An 18,509-nucleotide genomic window follows, 5' to 3' on the forward strand; every position below is an offset into this window, starting at 1 on the left:
TTCGTCAGCTACCCAGCCAGTTCGTCAGCTACCCAGCCAGTTCGTCAGCTACCCAGCCAGTTCGTCAGCTACCCAGCCAGTTCGTCAGCTACCCAGCCAGTTCGTCAGCCACCCAGCCAGTTCGTCAGCTACCCAGCCAGTTCGTCAGCTACCCAGCCAGTTCGTCAGCCACCCAGCCAGTTCGTCAGCTACCCAGCCAGTTCGTCAGCTACCCAGCCAGTTCGTCAGCCACCAGCCAGTTCGTCAGCTACCCAGCCAGTTCGTCAGCCACCCAGCCAGTTCGTCAGCTACCCAGCCAGTTCGTCAGCCACCCAGCCAGTTCGTCAGCCACCAGCCAGTTCGTCAGCCACCCAGCCAGTTCGTCAGCTACCCAGCCAGTTCGTCAGCCACCCAGCCAGTTCGTCAGCTACCCAGCCAGTTCGTCAGCTACCCAGCCAGTTCGTCAGCTACCCAGCCAGTTCGTCAGCTACCCAGCCAGTTCGTCAGCTACCCAGCCAGTTCGTCAGCTACCCAGCCAGTTCGTCAGCTACCCAGCCAGTTCGTCAGCTACCCAGCCAGTTCGTCAGCTACCCAGCCAGTTCGTCAGCTACCCAGCCAGTTCGTCAGCTACCCAGCCAGTTCGTCAGCTACCCAGCCAGTTCGTCAGCCACCCAGCCAGTTCGTCAGCCACCCAGCCAGTTCGTCAGCCACCCAGCCAGTTCGTCAGCCACCCAGCCAGTTCGTCAGCCACCCAGCCAGTTCGTCAGCCACCCAGCCAGTTCGTCAGCCACCCAGCCAGTTCGTCAGCCACCCAGCCAGTTCGTCAGCCACCCAGCCAGTTCGTCAGCTACCCAGCCAGTTCGTCAGCCACCCAGCCAGTTCGTCAGCTACCCAGCCAGTTCGTCAGCCACCTAGCCAGTTAGTCAGCCACCCAGCCAGTTGGTCAGCCACCCAGCCAGTTCGTCAGCTACCCAGCCAGTTCGTCAGCCACCCAGCCAGTTCGTCAGCCACCCAGCCAGTTCGTCAGCCACCCAGCCAGTTCGTCAGCCACCCAGCCAGTTCGTCAGCCACCCAGCCAGTTCGTCAGCCACCCAGCCAGTTCGTCAGCCACCCAGCCAGTTCGTCAGCTACCCAGCCAGTTCGTCAGCCACCCAGCCAGTTCGTCAGCCACCCAGCCAGTTCGTCAGCCACCCAGCCAGTTCGTCAGCCACCCAGCCAGTTCGTCAGCCACCCAGCCAGTTCGTCAGCTACCCAGCCAGTTCGTCAGCTACCCAGCCAGTTCGTCAGCCACCCAGCCAGTTCGTCAGCTACCCAGCCAGTTCGTCAGCTACCCAGCCAGTTCGTCAGCCACCCAGCCAGTTCGTCAGCTACCCAGCCAGTTCGTCAGCCACCCAGCCAGTTCGTCAGCCACCCAGCCAGTTCGTCAGCCACCCAGCCAGTTCGTCAGCCACCCAGCCAGTTCGTCAGCCACCCAGCCAGTTCGTCAGCTACCCAGCCAGTTCGTCAGCTACCCAGCCAGTTCGTCAGCCACCCAGCCAGTTCGTCAGCCACCCAGCCAGTTCGTCAGCCACCAGCCAGTTCGTCAGCCACCCAGCCAGTTCGTCAGCTACCCAGCCAGTTCGTCAGCTACCCAGCCAGTTCGTCAGCTACCCAGCCAGTTCGTCAGCCACCCAGCCAGTTCGTCAGCTACCCAGCCAGTTCGTCAGCCACCCAGCCAGTTCGTCAGCTACCCAGCCAGTTCGTCAGCTACCCAGCCAGTTCGTCAGCTACCCAGCCAGTTCGTCAGCTACCCAGCCAGTTCGTCAGCTACCCAGCCAGTTCGTCAGCTACCCAGCCAGTTCGTCAGCTACCCAGCCAGTTCGTCAGCCACCCAGCCAGTTCGTCAGCTACCCAGCCAGTTCGTCAGCTACCCAGCCAGTTCGTCAGCCACCAGCCAGTTCGTCAGCTACCCAGCCAGTTCGTCAGCTACCCAGCCAGTTCGTCAGCTACCCAGCCAGTTCGTCAGCTACCCAGCCAGTTCGTCAGCTACCCAGCCAGTTCGTCAGCTACCCAGCCAGTTCGTCAGCTACCCAGCCAGTTCGTCAGCTACCCAGCCAGTTCGTCAGCTACCCAGCCAGTTCGTCAGCTACCCAGCCAGTTCGTCAGCTACCCAGCCAGTTCGTCAGCTACCCAGCCAGTTCGTCAGCTACCCAGCCAGTTCGTCAGCTACCCAGCCAGTTCGTCAGCTACCCAGCCAGTTCGTCAGCCACCCAGCCAGTTCGTCAGCTACCCAGCCAGTTCGTCAGCTACCCAGCCAGTTCGTCAGCTACCCAGCCAGTTCGTCAGCTACCCAGCCAGTTCGTCAGCTACCCAGCCAGTTCGTCAGCTACCCAGCCAGTTCGTCAGCTACCCAGCCAGTTCGTCAGCTACCCAGCCAGTTCGTCAGCTACCCAGCCAGTTCGTCAGCCACCCAGCCAGTTCGTCAGCTACTCATCCACTTCGTCAGCCACCCAGCCAGTTCGTCAGCTACTCATCCACTTCGTCAGCCACCCAGCCAGTTCGTCAGCTACTCATCCACTTCGTCAGCCACCCAGCCAGTTCGTCAGCTACCCAGCCAGTTCGTCAGCCACCCAGCCAGTTCGTCAGCTACCCAGCCAGTTCGTCAGCTACCCAGCCAGTTCGTCAGCTACCCAGCCAGTTCGTCAGCTACCCAGCCAGTTCGTCAGCCACCCAGCCAGTTCGTCAGCTACCCAGCCAGTTCGTCAGCTACCCAGCCAGTTCGTCAGCTACCCAGCCAGTTCGTCAGCTACCCAGCCAGTTCGTCAGCTACCCAGCCAGTTCGTCAGCCACCCAGCCAGTTCGTCAGCTACCCAGCCAGTTCGTCAGCTACCCAGCCAGTTCGTCAGCTACCCAGCCAGTTCGTCAGCTACCCAGCCAGTTCGTCAGCTACCCAGCCAGTTCGTCAGCTACCCAGCCAGTTCGTCAGCTACCCAGCCAGTTCGTCAGCTACCCAGCCAGTTCGTCAGCTACCCAGCCAGTTCGTCAGCTACCCAGCCAGTTCGTCAGCTACCCAGCCAGTTCGTCAGCTACCCAGCCAGTTCGTCAGCTACCCAGCCAGTTCGTCAGCTACCCAGCCAGTTCGTCAGCTACCCAGCCAGTTCGTCAGCTACCCAGCCAGTTCGTCAGCTACCCAGCCAGTTCGTCAGCTACCCAGCCAGTTCGTCAGCTACCCAGCCAGTTCGTCAGCTACCCAGCCAGTTCGTCAGCTACCCAGCCAGTTCGTCAGCCACCCAGCCAGTTCGTCAGCTACCCAGCCAGTTCGTCAGCTACCCAGCCAGTTCGTCAGCTACCCAGCCAGTTCGTCAGCCACCCAGCCAGTTCGTCAGCTACCCAGCCAGTTCGTCAGCTACCCAGCCAGTTCGTCAGCTACTCATCCACTTCGTCAGCCACCCAGCCAGTTCGTCAGCCACCCAGCCAGTTCGTCAGCTACCCAGCCAGTTCGTCAGCTACCCAGCCAGTTCGTCAGCCACCCAGCCAGTTCGTCAGCTACCCAGCCAGTTCGTCAGCCACCCAGCCAGTTCGTCAGCTACCCAGCCAGTTCGTCAGCTACCCAGCCAGTTCGTCAGCCACCCAGCCAGTTCGTCAGCTACCCAGCCAGTTCGTCAGCCACCCAGCCAGTTCGTCAGCTACCCAGCCAGTTCGTCAGCCACCCAGCCAGTTCGTCAGCTACCCAGCCAGTTCGTCAGCCACCCAGCCAGTTCGTCAGCTACCCAGCCAGTTCGTCAGCCACCCAGCCAGTTCGTCAGCTACCCAGCCAGTTCGTCAGCCACCCAGCCAGTTCGTCAGCTACCCAGCCAGTTCGTCAGCCACCCAGCCAGTTCGTCAGCTACCCAGCCAGTTCGTCAGCCACCCAGCCAGTTCGTCAGCTACCCAGCCAGTTCGTCAGCCACCCAGCCAGTTCGTCAGCTACCCAGCCAGTTCGTCAGCTACCCAGCCAGTTCGTCAGCCACCAGCCAGTTCGTCAGCCACCCAGCCAGTTCGTCAGCTACCCAGCCAGTTCGTCAGCTACCCAGCCAGTTCGTCAGCCACCAGCCAGTTCGTCAGCCACCCAGCCAGTTCGTCAGCCACCCAGCCAGTTCGTCAGCCACCCAGCCAGTTCGTCAGCCACCAGCCAGTTCGTCAGCCACCAGCCAGTTCGTCAGCCACCCAGCCAGTTCGTCAGCTACCCAGCCAGTTCGTCAGCTACCCAGCCAGTTCGTCAGCCACCCAGCCAGTTCGTCAGCCACCCAGCCAGTTCGTCAGCTACCCAGCCAGTTCGTCAGCTACCCAGCCAGTTCGTCAGCCACCCAGCCAGTTCGTCAGCTACCCAGCCAGTTCGTCAGCTACCCAGCCAGTTCGTCAGCTACCCAGCCAGTTCGTCAGCTACCCAGCCAGTTCGTCAGCCACCCAGCCAGTTCGTCAGCCACCCAGCCAGTTCGTCAGCTACCCAGCCAGTTCGTCAGCTACCCAGCCAGTTCGTCAGCTACCCAGCCAGTTCGTCAGCCACCCAGCCACTTCGTCAGCCACCCAGCCAGTTCGTCAGCCACCCAGCCAGTTAGTCAGCTACCCAGCCAGTTCGTCAGCCACCAGCCAGTTCGTCAGCTACCCAGCCAGTTCGTCAGCCACCAGCCAGTTGGTCAGCCACCCAGCCAGTTCGTCAGCTACTCATCCACTTCGTCAGCCACCCAGCCAATTCGTCAGCCACCCAGCCAGTTCGTCAGCTACCCAGCCAGTTCGTCAGCCACCCAGCCAGTTCGTCAGCTACCCATCCACTTCGTCAGCCACCCAGCCAATTCGTCAGCCACCCAGCCAGTTCGTCAGCTACCCAGCCAGTTCGTCAGCCACCCAGCCAGTTCGTCAGCTGCCCAGCCAGTTCGTCAACCACCCAGCCACTTAACAGTCAGCATCGACCCACGCACCTGACGGGCCGGTCACGACCAGAAACAATATTCTCAAAATCCTGAAGGTGTTGCGGCCCCCCCAGCAGGAGGAGGTGTCAGCCCCCACTACCTGCAGGACCTGGCCCCCTCACACGACCAAAAACATCTTCCTCGAAGGCTCGGCTTCAGCCAGGAAAATATAAACACAGAGGTAACATTTGAGCGAGACTCCTGGTATGCCTCTGTGTCGAGAGGGAAAAATGATCAAAGATTATCTTTTCTCTCCTGATTTTTCACGGTAAAGAAAGATACATTATTGCTGTATTATGTTGTCTCCTTGTGACCAGAATTTATTGTCTGCTTCCTTCATTCTTCGTTCATAATCTTCATTCCTCGCTTTTTCTCTTCATTCTTGAGTTTTATTCCTTATTCTTTATCTTTTTTTAAACATTTGAGTTTTTCTTCTTCAATCTTCGTTTTCGCTTTGGTCTTTCCATCCTCCATCCTGACACTTTCTTCCTCTTCTTAAATCCTCTACATTCACCATATTCATTCTTCATTCTCCTTCACGGTGGCCGCAGGCGAAGGCAGTAATCTGGCGCTGAAGTACCCCGCAAACTTCATTCTGAAGTCTGGAGAACTTGTATAAAACTCTGAACAAACAACAGAATCAGGTCAGTGTCGCCAGCGGAAACACTTGGCATTAAATGTTTGCACTCAAGACCAGACTTACGCACGATGGACGATAACAAAAAAAAAAAAGCAATTGAACGCTAATAATAGTTAAATGGATCCACCAGACGATTACAATGTAAATGAAGAGCGAGTGAATAGTCACAGGTCTTGGCCACGGAGGAACAGGTCTGTCAAGGTTTCTGGCTAAAGAACACAGCAACTGATATCACCTAAGTATCTCGATGTCTGATATAGAATATTCGTGGAGTGATACTCAAAGAGAGAGAATTTAGAACTATCTATGTGCTCTATCTATAGAGCTACAGACGGCTATATGCAATGTATGTGGACGATATTTCACGTATAGAGTTACTTAGAAATGAGGACTATGCTATCTATATCGCGGTGGCTTGATCCTACGAGTCCCCCTCGTCGTTCTGCTATATTCTATGGTATTCTGTACACGTGAGGTGTTACTATAAGACGCAAGTTACTTTAGGAAAGAAACTCGTCGTCTCCAGCCATTATAAATGCTGCGCGCGAACTATCGTACTGGGGGGACGAGAAAATTGTTACACACGACCAGCTGTCACCAGTGTCTGGTGGTGTAATGGTCGGCAGTACCCCAGTCCCTTGCATCACTGCCTCCTTCCAGTGCTCCTCCTCTACCAGCACCAGCAGCACTCCCTCCTCCTCCTGCCATCTTTCTACCACGATATGGTGAGGGTTCGCGTCGCATTCACTCCCAACTGGAGGGAACAGCCAATGCTGGTCGGTAATCAGTGTTGAAAGTAACCAGAGACCCCGAGCAATGACTGATGGTCAGCCAGGGCGTGCATCACACCTGGGGCCTGCCCACGACTCCTACCCCATACCAACGTCAGTTGACCATGCCTGTCTGTGTGTCTGTCTGTCTCCTGGGAGGTTCCTACATCCTAGGACAGGGCTAGAAGGACTGGCGAAGCCGGTGTTCGAGACGCTCCAGGTCCTTGTGCCGTTACAGAACACAGGAATAACTGTACCAATCACTGTAGCGTCCCCTTCCCTCCTCCTCGTCCTCCTCCTCCTCCTCCCACGTGTGGTACACCACGGTACACAGCCGGTGCAGGCGTGGGGTGCGCACGTACGGCGTCGGGCGGGCCCTCAAATCCTGACCAGCCCCACAAAACTCAACCACACTTCCACGCGTACGACAACTCACGGCAGCCCGGCCGGCCCGACCTTGTATTCGACGTTCTCCACACGCTCTCAACGCTCCAGTAGTGAGGATGGATGATGCTCCAGGGGGGTGGAAGGGGAGGGGGAGGCTCCCCTCACCCCCCGTCATGCTCTGATGCACCCCCTCCTCCTCCTCCTCCCACCCCAGCACCCCCAGTCTCCGGGGGTCTCTGGGACCTTGAGACATACTCTCGCTTTCAGCGGCCGCCCATCGTCTCACGGCTCCCCGCCGCCACCCAAGTAAGGACCAGGATCTGTAATGTCCACCTTGTCTCAACCTGATCTCACTGAGCCAAGGCTGAGGAACCTGACACATGCCCCATATATTCTCACCCTGATCTCAGTCAGGGCAAGAACAGATGGTGGTATATATATATATATATACATCTCTCCATATTTCGAGCCCGATCTCACTTGAGCCAAGAGCAGGGACCGTAAACAATACTCTCATTTTCTCCCGCTAATCTCACTGAGCCGAGGCCAATACCCGCTGAGATCACCACTACCACTTGGGCCCTGAAACCAAGATTCAGGGCAGGTGTGGTGACGTGGTGGTGGTTGTGGCTGCCCATCAACACCATCATTATGTCTGCCACACTTCCAGTTGCTGTGGCACAATCCCCGCGAAACACAACCTCCCCCGTGGTCACTAAATGTGTACGAGTTTGTGTATCACTGTCCTCCACCACGGCATGTCCCACTCTTCCACCTGTCTCACTCTTCCACCACGGCATGTCACCACTCTTCCACCACGGCATGTCCCACTCTTCCACCACGGGATGTCCCTCTCTTCCACCACGGCATGTCCCACCCTTCCACCACGGCATTTACCACTCTTCCACCACGGCATTTACCACTCTTCCACCACGGCATGTCACCACTCTTCCACCATGGCATGTCCCACTCTTCCACCACGGCATGTCCCACTCTTCCACCACGGCATTTACCACTCTTCCACCACGGCATGTCCCACTCTTCCACCATGGGATGTCCCATTCTCCCACCACGGCATGTCCCACGTCCCCGATCCACACAACACCGAAAGCCTAGCAGCCTTCACTCGCTGAGCATTAGAATCGTACCAAGATATAGTGCGTTATAGAGACGATATAGAAATCGTATGATATAGACTGCGAACAGGGACGTGTATGCTAACAACGAGACATAGCCAGTAATACGTATGCTCAATAAATACAATCCATAAGTTACATCGGATTACATTATCACACAAATGGCACATATGCGACAGGCATATCAGTATATACATATATATATATATATATATATATATATATATATATATATATATATATATATATATTCTATTTTTTTTTTTTTTTGATTTGTCGCTGTCTCCCGCGTTTGCGAGGTAGCGCAAGGAAACAGACGAAAGAAATGGCCCAACCCACCCCCATACACATGTATATACATACGTCCACACACGCAAATATACATACCTCCACAGCTTTCCATGGTTTACCCCAGACGCTTCACATGCCTTGATTCAATCCACTGACAGCACGTCAACCCTGGTATACCACATCGCTCCAATTCACTCTATTCCTTGCCCTCCTCTCACCCTCCTGCATGTTCAGGCTCCGATCACACAAAATCTTTTTCACTCCATCTTTCCACCTCCAATTTGGTCTCTCTCTCTCTCTCTCTCTCTCTCTCTCTCTCTCTCTATATATATAAATATATTATATTTATTATATAATATATATATATATATATATATATTAATATATAATATATATATAAAATAATAATATATATATATATATTATTATAATATATATAATAAAATATATATATAATAAATATTATATATATATATAATATAATATATTATAATGATCGATTTTTTTGTTCATTTTTCCCGCGTTAGCGAGGTAGCGTACAAGTGGTATCAGCGCAATCAAGAATATTCCCGAAGCTAATCATATTATGGACGGAGAGAAGATGCGTCGTAGCAAACTTCCCCCTAAAAACGTACCCCACTTACCCTGCTCCGACGCGGGCGCAGCCGGGAACGAAAGGTCTTATTAAAAAAAATATGACTTCAAGGCTGTTACTATGTAAAAAGTAGTATACTAAACCCGTTAGACTTCATCCTGAACTTTTTTGGTTATACCCCATGATTCCCAGGGGGGAGACCCCGGGCCCAAGGCTATGCGGCTGGCAGACAGTGCTTAGTTCCCCCTGTTCAACATCACGAGACTACCCCTACCGCCTTCAGGGGGGGAACCGCAACATACTGCCAATCACCTTTATAAGGCCCCAACGCGCCTCTCTGCAAGAAAGGGATAACAAAAATTAAGAGAGATTCCGAGACGGATCATATCCTAAGATACACATCATCAAAATGATCAACCCACCCTAATTTAAATTTACTTTATTGAGTTTTTCCCCCCCTCCCTCCGCGCTCCCCCTTAAAATGCTGTATCAGTCGACGAGAGAGAGAGAAAAGAGGAGAGGAAGAAGAAAAGGAGAGAGAGAGAGAGAGAAGAGAAGAGAGAGGAGAAAAGGAGAGGAGAAGAGAGAATGGATTCTCTGCGCCCACAGGGCCCCCATATACCCGGGGAGTGTAGGGGTCCCGGGGAAACATTTCAACACTGAAGAAGGTGTTGATGATTTTTTACTATCGTGTGGTGATTATCCTTGACCTTTGACGCCCTTAATGACCCTCCCGTTCAAAGAGCCGCCCTAACAACCAAATCCCCAAAAGACCATATGAAGTTTCAACTTAACGACCGAATATTTGACGAGATAATCAGTCGGGATTTTTGACTACTTAATACATTTGAGTAAAGAAATATTTGGATTTCGCCTCAATCTCGTGAGTGCTGGAAAAGATACCCTTGCTTTTTTAAGAGAGGCCCCCAAAACACGGCATTTTGCCTTAAAAAGCACTTCTCCCCGCCCTTGCTGTGTTAAAGGAGGGCCCAAATCTACCTCTAGCGTGTGATGGACACATGGCAACACAGCAGGGGACCCGCCCCCACCCACACAAACACACACACAACCCCCCATCACAACAGCGACCCCCCCCACACACACCCTCCAACAAACAGCGACCTCCCACCACCCCCCATCCAAAGCGACCCTCACACACACCCCTCCATACAACAACGACCCCCACACCACACCCTCCTACAACAGACGACCCCCACACACCCTCCATCAAACAGACGACCCCCACACCACCCTCCATCACAACAGACACCCCCCACACAGCCACTAAACCACAAACGCCCTCACAACAGTTCTGTACGATGTGCGGTGGGCGAGGTCTTGAGTACAGGGATCCCCTGCAGCGGCCAGGACTGGCCCCCACCCTGGGGGACGGTCTCATAAAACGTGGGGGAGGTAACCCACAGCGGAACTGAACCCTATGCGACCCGCTGAACATGGCTTTTTCCCCGAGCTTCGCTGACCCACATACGCCGAAGGCCGACGGTCACAACGAGCCCGGGGTTAATACAGTCTTAAAAACTGGTTTCTGCACATGACACGCATGTTCCCCCAGCTGGGCCCGTCTTGGGTTTAAACCTTTTTTTCCCCCCCCCCTTCCCCCCTGATTTTCATTTTTTCGTCCATGTAGCGATTTTGCGGGGGCTCCTAGGTGACTGGGTAGGACACCCACCAATCCTGACGTAAAAGGGGGGGCGTAGAAACCGCGCATCTGCTTAAACTTTTTGGGCTTGCTGCTAAAAGAGCCATTTTGAGGGTCGGTGATCCCCCCACTGACACCCTGAGGAAGGGGGGGCCGTTTGCCTCTGGGGGCAAGGTGGACGAAAAACCCAGTTTGGGGTTTCCCTTTTAAGCCATGAGGGTCCTTGTCATAGATCCTACAGGAAGGATTAGAAAATTTCCCCTCATCCTTAAAATCTTAAGCAAGAAAAAGACAGCTACGGACTCATAACACTGAGCAGAATTCCCCTTTTCCCGAGGGTTTTTTCAACTCGGGCTTGGGAAAAGACCCCTTTTGGATTCCCTTTGCTGACCCGTCTCTGCTCGCAGCCCCGTCGGTTCTGGGTCGCTAAACAAGCGCCCAAACCCGGAATTGGGAATCCAGGCCCAGTTTTAGCAGTGGGCGCTTCCAGGCTTTTGGTAACCTCTCAATGCCTCATCCCTTTTTGCAGACTTAGAGATTATTCTTTAGATCACAATACTTTCCAGACCCCCCCTATAAGGCACGGGTCTCTCACGCTCACTGCACATGTGGAGGTACGCTTCCCAAAACCACTGCCAGTGGTACCTCCTCTGCCATGGTACACTCCTAACTGGGCCCAAACAGTCGGAAAGGACTACGTTTCCCCAACCCCCTCCCAGGGTTCACTCCCACTGGGGAAACGGTGACACTGCGAGGGTTACATTTCCAAACCCCAAACGGTCCCAGACTCGGGTGGGGGTCACTACGCAATACGTATTATGAACAACGCCAAGTAATTAGGTTTAGGCCCCGGGGCGGGGAGCTGGGGTGCCATTTGGGTCCCCTCTCTCTCTTCTCTCTCTCCTCTCTCCTCTCTCTCTCTCTCTCTTCCCTACTCTTCCCCCCCGACAGATGTTAAGGAGGAAAAGTTTAAAGCACGGGGCCCCCATCCCTACCCCCCACCTTTAAATTCACAATGCCAAAGCGAGTAGACAAGTAAGCGAGGGGTTCCACTCTTTAATCATCTACTCTTTTATCTTCTTTCCTCTCCCCACGTCTTTATTACATCTCTCTCTCTCCTCTTCTCTTTTCTCTCTCTCTCTCTCCCCCTTTTCTCTCTCCCCCTCTCTCTTCTCTCTCTCTCCCCATTTTCCCCAGTTCTTTATCATTCCCTCTCCCTTTTCCCTTTTTAAGTATAATTCGCAGTCTTTCAAAATAAATTCTTGATGTACAGACGATAACCATACCTTAACTTACCATTTTTCCTACGTTCTCTCTCTCTCTTCCTCTCTCTCCTCTCTCTCTTCTCTCTCTTCTTTTCTCTCTCCGTCCTTCATTTTTTCCCGTTTTTCCCGCGCCCGGCCGTCTTCTCCCCCCGGAGCTTAAGGGGAGGTCCGGTTGCATCACCCCCATTAGCACATAATGTTCGCCCCACATTTGACTAGCGGGAGGAGGAGGGGGTCCACGGTGAGGCAACGTGTCCAGCACCGCCCCCGCCACACCAGGGACAGTGGGCTCCCACCACTCCCTCCCCCTTTCCCACCACCACAGCAGTTCTCTACCACACTGGGTACTATGGTTCCGGGGTTCTATTCCTTGTCATTCCCCATATGCTGATGTGTCTCAATAGCCCAACTCACAAACGAATTAAACCATTAAACAATGTTAAACCCCGCATACATGAACTGGAATCCCTGTACTCATGAACCTCGGGGGAACCCCCCCTCGAAACCCCCCCGGGAACTTTCCTGGAAAGCCCCCTGGGAAAGTCCTCTAGGTATTCTCACTGGAAAATCCTTCTAGAGCGTCCAAAAGGGGACATCCATTCAGGAGCCCCTCTAGAACACCCCGTAAACCACTTCCCAGAGGACCTTCCCGGGGAAAGTCCCCGGGGGGGGTCACTTTTTCCCTTTAAAACCCTTCAGAAAGTCCTCCAGGGAAGACCCTTTCCCTTTAAAAGTTTACCCGGAAGACCTTCCGGAACATCACCCTTTCCAAATTTCTGTAACACCCTCCTGGCTCTTCCTGGAACACAAATTTTAGAACTTCCACCTGGAAAACCTTTCTGAAAAGTTCTCAGGCCACCTTCCCCGAACACCCTTGTAGAACGCCCATGGGAAACCTTCCTTAAACTTTACCCAAGAACTTCCTGGAACATCACCCCTTTTCCAAATTTCTGAACGCCCTCCGGAAACCCCTCCCCGGGGCCCCAACCTCGGTCACCCAAATCTTGGGACCCGGACGGACTCCCTACCACGACGCACGAAGCCTCTTGGTACAACGGGGAGCAACCAATTAGTGCGTCGGAGCACACACCCCAAACGCCCCAACACGAAAGGGGTCTAATTATACGTCGGGCCCATGAGGCAGAAGACCATGAGTCTGAATTGAGGCGTGAGGGGTAAGAAGGGTGTGAGGCAGAGGTAGAGGGCCCCAAGATGTAGGAAAGTACAACCTACCCCCAATCATCGAGGCCAAAGTGTTCTATCTTTCTTACTCAACTCGCCTCCTTCTCATGTTCCTCAATGCCTTCACCCCTTCCCTCCTCACCTCTCTCTCTCTCTCTCTCTTTTCCCCTCTCTCTCTCTCTCTCCCCTCTCTCTCTTCTCTTCTCTCCCTCATTATCATTAACCTCCTTCAAACCTGTCTGTCGTCTGTTTCCCAGCGAACGTCGCCGTAATATGTTTATCATTCTTGACCCAAACTGTTTCCCCGGGCCCAGAGGAGAGAAAATGACGGGTGCCGACCGTTTCTGGGGGGGGGGAAAAAAAAAACGGGGGGGGGGGGGGAGGGAATCGAGACTGGGGGCGGAACACCACGGAAAAAAACCCTCCCCCTTCATGTCCAAGGCTTCAGTCTTAACCGAGACTTTTTAAACACAAAAATAATAGGATTAAAGAGATAAAAAAGTGGGAGAGAGAGACGACAAAATATTCGGGGTTTTTAGGGGAAAGGGAAAACCTCCTTTAAAGCCTTTTCGGTTGTATATTGTTAAAAGAATATTATAATAAAAAGGTAAAGAGTGCAAACTTAAGGTGTGGGAAAAAAACCCCAGCATCACAACGGCTCACCTATATCGCCAAGGGGCCGCACATTACCGCTGACGCAGAGGTTCCCAAAATCGAAGAAAATGAGGAACCCCGAACTGGAAAATGGGGAAAATGAAAAAAGCCCATTCTGGATGAAGGAAGTTCTTAACGACATGAGCATAGGAAAAAAGGGATGGGGGGGTTAAGCTGAAAAAGGGATAGGAAACCCTTGAGGGGGAAGGAGGGGCTATACATAGGAACGAGGGGGGGGGATAAACTCCAAACCCGGGGTTTGGGGTTTCCTTAACTCGCCAAGGAAAAGCCGAGGGGGGAAGACACCGGAAAGGGGAACCTAGAAACCCATGGGCACGCCAGTGGGAGGGGGGGAAGGGGAAAAAAAGGAGACAAGCAGACGCCATCCCGCGCCCCGCAACCGGCGTCAGCCCACCCAATGTTTTGAAACAGAGCCAAAATTGTTTACACCCCTCCTAGTGTGTGGGGGGGGGGGTGGGGGTTGGCGGGGCTAAGGAGGGAAGAGGGAACAAAGGGAAGGAGGGGGGGAGCGCTAATGCCAAGGGGGAAGGGTAGGGAAGGGGTCGAGCTTGACGAAGCTGGCTGCAAACACTCGCCAGTTCCCTGAACAAGGGGGGCCAATGTTTACCCCTCGCCTGATTTGTGCCAGTAACCCCAATTCCGGTGCATGAAAAAGGCGGGGACGGGGAAATGTCACCAACGCTGCCCAAAACCTTTCCTCTGGGTTGTAGTTAAAAGACGATGGGGTAAAAGGAAAGTCTGGCTTTGTGCCGGTAAAATGAATACGAGTTCACCTCAGTCTGGGGAGTCTGTGTACGGCGAGGATGTTGTGGTGAGGAGGGTGGGCGGGAAGAGGGGGTTTGGGGGAGGAGGGGGAGGAGGGGGAGGGGGGGAGGAGGAGGAGGAGGGGGAGGAGGAAAGAAAAGAAAAGAAAAAGAAGAAAAGAAAAAGAAAAAGAAGAAAGAAGAAGAAGAAAAGAAGAAGAAGAAATGTCTCAAGAAACTAAAAAACTTTTTGGATCATATCTACGTGGGCATCAAAGTCACCAACCGCGCTCCCTCTTGCTTGGCGGAACTTCATGACCATCTACTTCACTACATCAACCCCCACTCCCACAACTTCTTCACATTTCCCCCACTACATCAACCATTTTCACACTACTCAACCACTTTTCCACTACATCAACCACTTTACCCTTCATGAACACTTTACCACTACATCAACCCCCTGCCGCATGAACTGTTCCCCATTATCCCTTAGCTATTCATCAGACTAGAACAAACACAGAAATGCATATTTTGATCTGTTTTTGTGAGGAGGGAAGGATTATTGGATACATCAATGTAGGTGATGGGGTAAATGTAGCCAACGGGTGCAGTAATCAGGGTGGGGACAGCAGTGTTAGTGAATTGAAATATTGTAGCCCAAAAGGATGCAGTAGATACAGCAGGATACGAATATATAAAAACAAGGATAAGACGGAACGACCCAACCAACACACTATACGGCCATAACACTGTTTTTTTCCCCCGTGAAACGCAGCACAGCCACGAAAACCCAAACACCACAGCCCAAAACGGCACAGTAACGTCACCCAAGGCAAGGGGCCCCACTACAGCCTCTCTTTCTCTCTCTGTCCCTTTACACACGGGGCAAGTTGGGTTTTAAAACCCGGATTTTCCCCCGTGGGGTGAACACGCAGGGCCGCACTGCCCTACGTGTACAACAACACACACAACACACGCCCCCCCGGTTGTGTGTGTTGTGTTGTGGTGTGTGTGTGTGTTTTTGGTGTGTGTGTTGTGTGGTGTGTGGGTGGTCATTACTATTTCTTATTACGGGGAGAAGTTGTGGGGGGACACGTGTTGACCCTCACTCGACCTTTTATATCTATATATACCCAAATCTTTCCTTTTTTTATATATATATATATATTTAATATATTTTATTATATATATATATATATATATATATATATATTTAATAATATATATACAGCGCAATCAAGAAGTCACCTTCCACGAAGCTACATCATCATTATGGACGGAGAGAAGATGCGTCGTAGCAAATCTTCCCGCCTAAAAACGTAGCCCACCTTACCCTGCTCCGACGCGGAGCGCAGCCTGGAAGCTGCAAGAGTCTTATTAAAAAAAATATGATCTTCAAGGCTGTATACTATGTATAAGTATGTATACTAAATCCGTTAGACTTCATCCTGAACATATTTTGGTTATACCACCATGATATGCCAGTGGGGAGACCCCAGGCCAAGGCTATGCTGGCTGGCAGACAGTGCTATACGTTCCACCTGTTCACACATCACGAGACTACACCTACCGCCTTCAGGCTGGCAACACGGTCAACATACTGCCTGAACTCACCTTTATAAGGCCCCAGACGCGCCTCTCTGCAAGAAGATGGATAACAGTATATTAAGAGAGATTCCGAGACGGATCATATCCTAAGATACACGATCGGATCAAAATGACTCAACACACGACCCTAACTGTAATTACTTTATTGAGTTTTTCCCCCGCCTCCCTCCGCGCTCCGCCTTACACATGCTGTATCAGTCGACGAGAGAGAGAGAGAGAGAGAGAGAGAGAGAGAGAGAGAGAGAGAGAGAGAGAGAGAGAGAGAGAGAGAGAGAGAGAGAGAGAGAGAGAGAATGGATTCTCAGTAGCGACCACAGGGCCCCCATATACCCAGGGAGTGTATGGGTCCTCGAGGAACATCTTCAACACGTGAAGAAGGTGTTGATGATGTTATCTATCGTGTGGTGATTATGCCTTGACCTTGACGACCTTAATGACCCTGGCCGTTCGAAGAGCCTGACACCTAACAACCCAATGACCCGACGACCATATGAAGTGATGTCAGACTTAACGACCGAAATATCTTGACTGAGATAATCAGTCAGGCGATGTTGACTACATAATACATTTGAGTCAAGAAATATGATTGGATTTCGCCTCAGTATCTCGTGAGTGCTGGAGAAAGATGAGCCTTGCTTTGTTAACGAGAGGCCCTCAAGAACACAGGCATTTATGCCTTAACAAAGCACTCCTCTCCCAGCCATTGCTGTGTTAAAGGGAGGCCAAGTCTACCTCTAGCGTGTGATGGACACATGGCAACACAGCAGGTGACCTGCACACACACACACACACACACACACACACCCTCCATCACAACAGACGACCCTCACACACACACCCTCCAACACAACAGACGACCCTCACACACACACCCTCCATCACAACAGACGACCCTCACACACACACCCTCCATCACAACAGACGACCCTCACACACACACCCTCCATCACAACAGACGACCCTCACACACACCCTCCATCACAACAGACGACCCTTACACACACACCCTCCATCACAACAGACGACCCTCACACACAGCCACTAAGACCACAAACGACCCTCACAGAGCAGTTCTGTACGATGTAGCGCGTGACGAGGATCTTGAGTACGAGTGGATCCCCTGCAGCGGCCAGGACTGGCCCACACCAGTGGTAGACGGCTCTCATAAAACGTGGGCAGGTAACACCACAGCGGCAACTGATACCCAGTATAGCGACCTGCTGAACATGGCTTTTTCCCTGAGCTTCGCTGACCCACATACGCCGTAAGGCCGACGGTCACATACGAGCCCGGGTATAATACGAGTCTTAAAAGCTGGTTACATGCACATGACACGCATGATTCCCGCCTAGTCTGGCCTAGTCTGTGGTTAATCCTTTTTTCCCCCCTCCCTTCCCCCGTGATTATCATTTTTACGTCCAGTGTAGCGATTTAGCGGCTGGCTGCGCTAGGTGACTGGGGTAGGACACCTACCACATCCTGCACGGTAAAGAGGGGGGTCGGTAGATCAAGCCTGTCGCATCTGCTGTAACATTATGGTCTTGACTGCTATAGAGAGCCATATATGAGAGGTCGTGTGTATCCCCTCCAGCTGACACACTAGAGGAGAGGGGTGCCGTTCTGCCTCTGGGGGGCAAGGTGGACGAAACGACCCAGTTATGGGTTCCTTATGAAGCCATGAGGATCCTTCAGTCATAGATCCTACAGGAAGGAATTAAGAAGATCCTTCCTCTCATCCTTAAAATCTTAATGCAAGAAAAAGACAGCTACGTGACTCATAACACTGAGCAGAATTCCCTTTCCAGAGGTCTATTTCAACTCGGGCTCTGGAAATGACCCGTTCTGGATTACCTTCGCTGACCCGGTCTCTGCTCGCAGCCCCGTGCGGTTCTGGGTCGCTAAGCTAAGCTGCCAAGCCTGGAATTGGGAAATCCAGGCTCGAGTTCTCCAGCAGGTGGGACGCTTCCAGGCGTTTTAGGTTAACCTCTCAATGCCTCATCCACTTTGTGCATGACTGTGAGAGATTATTCTTCAGATCACAATACTTTCCAGACCCCCCCATATAAGGCACGGATCTCTACACGCTCACTGCACAGTGTGGAGGTACGCTTCCCAAAACCACTGCCAGTGGTACACTCCTCTGCCAGTGGTACACTCCTAACTGTGGCCACTAGACACGTCGGAAAGGTACATACGCTTCCCAGATCCCTCCCAGGGTTCACTCCACACTAGGAACGGTGCACACTGCGACGGTACACTTCCCAGAACCCCCCACGGTCCCATGACTCTGGTCGGGGTCACTACGCAATACGTATTGATGAACAACGCCAAGATAATTCAGGTTTAGGCTCCGGGCTGGGAGCTGAGGTCGTCCAGTTTAGGTCCGCCTCTCTCTCTCTCTCTCTCTCTCTCTCTCTCTCTCTCTCTCTCTCTCTCTCTCCCTACCTCTCTCCCCACCGACAGTATCGTTACAGTGAGGCAAGATAAAGCAGCAGGGACCCATCCCTATCCCACGCTCTTAAATTTCACAATGCCAAAGCGAGTAGACGAAGTAGAGCGAGTGGTTCCACTCTTTAATCATCTACTCTTTTATCTTCTTTCCCTCTCTTCCACGTCTTTATTACAGCTCTCTCTCTCTCTCTCTCTC

General features: G+C 52.7%; 1 protein-coding gene across 1 annotated transcript in view; it reads right to left on the reverse strand.

Annotated features, from left to right (window-relative positions):
* LOC139748209 (uncharacterized) overlaps positions 1 to 18,509 on the reverse strand; it is a 160,199-nt gene that overhangs the window by 96,584 nt on the left and 45,106 nt on the right. Inside the window, exon 2 of the mRNA XM_071661033.1 lies at positions 15,869 to 15,894. The gene's annotated coding sequence lies outside the window, so the exon portion shown is untranslated. The remainder of the gene's footprint in view (positions 1 to 15,868; positions 15,895 to 18,509) is intronic.

This window comes from Panulirus ornatus, chromosome 73 (assembly GCF_036320965.1).
Source record: "Panulirus ornatus isolate Po-2019 chromosome 73, ASM3632096v1, whole genome shotgun sequence".
Classification (NCBI taxonomy): Eukaryota; Metazoa; Arthropoda; class Malacostraca; order Decapoda; family Palinuridae; genus Panulirus; species Panulirus ornatus.